The sequence below is a fragment of the Coenobita brevimanus genome, chromosome 93, assembly GCF_032717465.1.
Source record: "Coenobita brevimanus isolate Jiangsu-jjx chromosome 93, ASM3271746v2, whole genome shotgun sequence".
Classification (NCBI taxonomy): Eukaryota; Metazoa; Arthropoda; class Malacostraca; order Decapoda; family Coenobitidae; genus Coenobita; species Coenobita brevimanus.
In genome coordinates, this window is record NC_137046.1 from 37,406,832 (window position 1) to 37,412,103 (window position 5,272).

A 5,272-nucleotide genomic window follows, 5' to 3' on the forward strand; every position below is an offset into this window, starting at 1 on the left:
TTCGTCTCAATTTTTTCTCCCTACTTGTCATCTTCGTCTTCGTGTTTCTCCCTTCTTTTCTGTTTCGTTCATCTTATCCTTTATTTTCACGTGTTAATATTCCTTTCTGTCACCAAGTATTTATTTATTACACCCACGTGGTAAAACGAAAGTGGGTTATGTGTTTGACCCAGTATGTCTGTCTGTTAGAAAGATCATGGAAGCACTATTCGATGGAAATTCACTAAAATTGGAGGCAATCATCACAGGAATAGGTGATTAATCTGAGGGCGGAAAAGATCATAGGTCATAGGTCAAGGACAAGATTAACTCAAACATCTTTAGCTCGATTCTGACCAAAGTTTGAGAAACGGTTGAAGGAGAAGAAAGAGTGATTCAATTTTGAAAACAATCTGTCACAGGATCGCAGGGCAACATTCAAGGCTAACCCATTTACCTTGACTTTGATTTGAACTGGATCAAACTTGGTGGAAGGGTTCAAGGCTACCGAGGAAGATATATTTTTCATTTATTAAAGAAAAAATGATCAGTGGTCGAGCGCATAGGATAACATTAACTTTCACTCTCCTAACTAGACTGAATTAAACATGGTGGATGAATCAAGGGTCAAACTGGAATGAAGTAATTTGATTTTGAGAACAATCAACATCAAAAGCACAGGTAAGGGTCAAAGGTTCTGTCTTGCGGCCCATGTACCGCTGTAGCTTAAGTGGACGATTCCCGTGTCTAAGCACGTCACCAATATGTTCCGAAGATCAGAAAGGAGGATGGGGCTTCAGTTCATCACGTCTACACGATTATTTCAAACATTCATTCATTACCATACTCCAACACCGCTTGTACTCACAGATCTTGTCGACGGCCCTTAAAACGATTACACGGTGCATGTATTGCTTTCCCTCTGTGTGTGTGTGTGTGTGTGTGTGTGTGTGTGTGTGTGTGTGTGTGTGTGTGTGTGTGTGTGTGTGTGTGTGTGTGTGTGTGTGTGTGTGTGTGTGTGTGTGTGTGCGCGCGCGCGTGTGTGCGCGCGCGCGTGTGCTTGCGTGCGCGTGCTTGCGTGCGCGTGCGTGCGTGCGTGCGTGCGTGCGTGCGTGCGTGCGTGCGTGCGTGCGTGCGTGCGTGCGTGTGTGTGCGCGCGCGCGCATGCGTGCGTGAGTGTAATTGAATGCCCTTGGCAATCGGGTTGCAAGGTCGTTCTGTTACTATTTCATTAGGCTCACCAATACCGCTGCATGACTCCCTTCCTTATGTAGTTCTCTCTCTCTCTCTCTCTCTCTCTCTCTCTCCACCTTGTTTTACACTTATTTTCCTTCCAACCTCCCTATTTTCATGCACCCTTTTAGCTACTCTCACTCACCAATGCCTCATCATATACTCAATTTTTTTCTCCTTCATCAGCTTTCCCATCAACCTTGCTATACCGGTACAATGAACGCCAGTCAGCGCTTCCATCACGTACTCATTAGAATTATAACACTGAAAACTCTGCAGTGTTTACCATCAAGGCCTGTTTGTCCTACGCACACAGTTTTTGGAACGTCCAGGTTTACACACACACACACACACATACACACACACACACACACACACACACAACTCCAAACTGTTTTTTCCGCAGCTTTAATTGGAAACGCTGTTATTTTTCTGGAATGATTAATGAGTGATTCCAGCGACCGCGACATGGCTATTTGCGATTTTTTTTTTTTTTAGTTGTGAATTATTTGGATATGAGACCACAGGTTCTTGTGGAGAAAGAGAGAGAGAGAGAGAGAGAGAGAGAGAGAGAGAGAGAGAGAGAGAGAGAGAGATTTGTGATTATGCAGTGTTTATGCGTAATTGTGCGTTCGCATATATATATATATATATATATATATATATATATGCGTAATTGTGCGTTCGCATATATATATATATATATATATATATATATATATATATATATATATATATATATATATATATATATATATGCGTAATTGTGCGTTCGCATATATATATATATATATATATATATATATATATATATATATATATATATATATATATAAGATTGGGAGGCTCTAAGGCAGTACTTTGATTTTCCCTAGAAGCCTAGAATAATTATTGCTCCCATGGCCGGGAGCCATCAGTGTGTGTCTTGTGTATTACGGAGGTTATTCTCTCGGGGATGGAAGCATACATTCCTTTCTCACATCCTTTGACTAATGCAAAAAAAAAAAAAAAAAAAATGGTTTAATCAAGTTTGTTCTAATGCTGTCCACAACCAGGAGATTGCCTTTAAAAGGTACCGAACCAACTCACTCCCGAATCTAACCTTTTTTATGTTTCTGCCTGGAATCGTGCTAAGTCTGCTCTTCACTCTGCTAAAAATAATTTCATTCGTACTAACACCTTTACTTCATCATCTTCCCCTCCACTTTTCCACCCTGATAGCCCTGTACCTGCAGGTATTTCTTCTACTGATAATACAGAATTCTACGTTCATAATTTCTCTTCCGATAATGCAGAATTATACGTTCATACTTTCTCCTCCAATTCCACCTTAAACGACTCCAGTGTTGTTCCTCCATCACTTCCCCCCCTCTGACTTCCTCATGGCTGACAAAATTTCCTCAGCTGATGTATTTTCTTCCATCACTGGGTTCAGTACTAACAAGGCATATGGGCCTGATGGGGTTCCTCCTGTTGTCATCAAGAACTGTGCTTCTGTGCATACACCCTGCCTAGGTAAATTCTTTCACCTTCGTCCATGAACTTGCTCCTTTCCTTCTTGCTGAAAGTTTGCTCTCATTCAGGCTGTCCCAAAGAAAGGTGACTATTTCCATCCTTCTAACTCTCGCCCAATTGCTTTAACATCCAGTGTTTCAAAAGTTTTTGAGTATTCTTAAAATAAAAAGCATCCTTCCTGTTATAATCATCTTTCTGATCGTCAGTATGGGTTCCGCCAAGGATGCTCCACTGGCAATCTTCTCACGTACCTTTCAGGCTCATGGGCATCCTCCTTTTAGGACTGGCGAAAGCTTTGCCATTGCACTTGACATCCTAAAGGTTTCGATCGATTCTGGCATAAATCTTTAATTTCCAAACTGCCCTCTTACGGTTTCTATCCTTCAATCTGTGCCTTCATCTCTAGCTTCCTTTCTCGTCGTTCTATAGCTGCTGTTGTAGACGGCCACCGTTCTCCTCCTAGAGCTATCAATTGTGGTGTTCCCCGGGGCTCTGTCCTATCATCAACTTTCTTCCGTTTATTCATCAATGACCATCTAAGCTGTACATCATACGCTGATGATTCCACTCTTCACCTCTCCATTCGCTTCCCGCAGCGTCCATCTCAGTAGTATTCAACAAACAAGGCACATCTAATGTCTAACTTGGTTCATATCTCTGATTGGGGTAAAAATAATGTTTTTTTAATGCATCAAAAACTCAGCTCTTACATCTATCAACCCTATTAAATCTTCCACAGGAGTACCCTTAAATTCATAACAGTAACCACCTCAATCCCGCATCATCTTTAAAATACTTGGGATTTCTTTTTCTCGGGATTAATCTTGGAAAGTACATATAACCACTCTTGTAAAATCTGCTTCCAAGAGATAAGGTGTGTTAAGTCGTCTCCGTGCCCTCTTTACCCCTGCACAGTTGTTGACTATACACGGGTTTTATTCGCCCCTGTGTAGAGTACAACTCTCAAGTGCAGGAAGGCTTCCTACATACAGCTCTTCTCAACAAGGTTGGAGTCAAAGGCTTTTCGTCTCAATAACTTCTTACTGGCTCCCTTCAACCTCTTTCTCTTCGCCGCACTGTTGCATCTTTATCTCCTTTCTATCGCTACTTTCATGGTCACTGCTCCTCTGAACTGTCTGCTTGCACCCCCGGACCACTACGGCGTGCACGTGTGTGTGTGTGTGTGTGTGTGTGTGTGTGTGTGTGTGTGTGTGTGTGTGTGTGTGTGTGTGTGTGTGTGTGTGTGTGTGTGTGTGTGTGTGTGTGTGTGTGTGTGTGTGTGTGTGTGTGTGTGTGTGTGTGTGTGTGTGTGTGTGTGTGTGTGTGTGTGTGTGTGTGTGTGTGTGTGTGTGTGTGTGTGTGTGTGTGTGTGTGTGTGTGTGTGTGTGTGTGTGTGTGTGTGTGTGTGTGTGTGTGTGTGTGTGTGTGTGTGTGTGTGTGTGTGTGTGTGTGTGTGTGTGTGTGTGCGTACATTTTTTAAAGATATTTTCTAAATACAGTACTTACCCTCCGGTAGCTTGTCTCTGATGTCGGCCTCTCTGGCGATGGTGACTGATTTGCGCTGCATCGTATCCACCTAATGAACAAAGGAAACGAAGAGTTGTTAATAATGGACTAGACACATCACAGGAACATAAAAGGAAGATTAATGGAAAGAGAAAAGAATATCTATGAAACTTGCGGTGGTGACTGCGGATGGTTTGTATGGTATGTATTAGTTTGTTGAAAGGAGGAGACGATGGGGTATAAGTAGAATAACTGAGTGGGCATGCCAGAGGATTATATGTAGGTAATGGAAGTAGAGGAACTGTCAGGACGCAGGCAAGATTGCTTTTCCCCTCTACCACAACGTGCCTAACTGGTACTTAGCAAACCCCTTGCAAGACGACGACGCCTCTTAAGAGTAATTCTCGTTGATGCCATACTGTTTTAGTCGAGTTAAGAGTGACCCAGTATGGTGAAGGGGTACGAGAGAGTTATAATTAATTCCATCATTACCAGATGCGTTTTTCCAAGTGGTATAAATTCGTTTTCCGGCAACATGACTGACATGTATGGGTGTATCTCAGAGGTGCCAAACAGGTGATCCGCGGGCCACATGTGGCCGTCGAAGAGGAAAAGAGTGGCCCACGATGACCTTAGATAAAACGAGCAATAAACGGAAAATCCCATAAAATTTGTCATATCATCAAGTGATCAAATATTACAGCACTGTTAGGAAATATTTATTGATAATTTGATTGATAGGATTACCATACGGATAATTTATTGGTGAACAAAATGTCACGAAACTTTTATTTAAATATTAACAACAACATAGAGCACTGCATGGGTTAGAGGACATACCGAACTTCTTAGAACGTTTGAGTAGACTGCGACTTTACCGTATTATATATTATAGTTTCGGTAGACTTGACCCTCAAACGATCAACAGAACTGATGCGTGGCCCTTGGGAAGGATTCAGTTTGACACCACTGGTGTATTTAACTGATGCAGAACCAAACAGAGCTTTGCTGAAGTGAAATACCATATGGTGCTATGGTA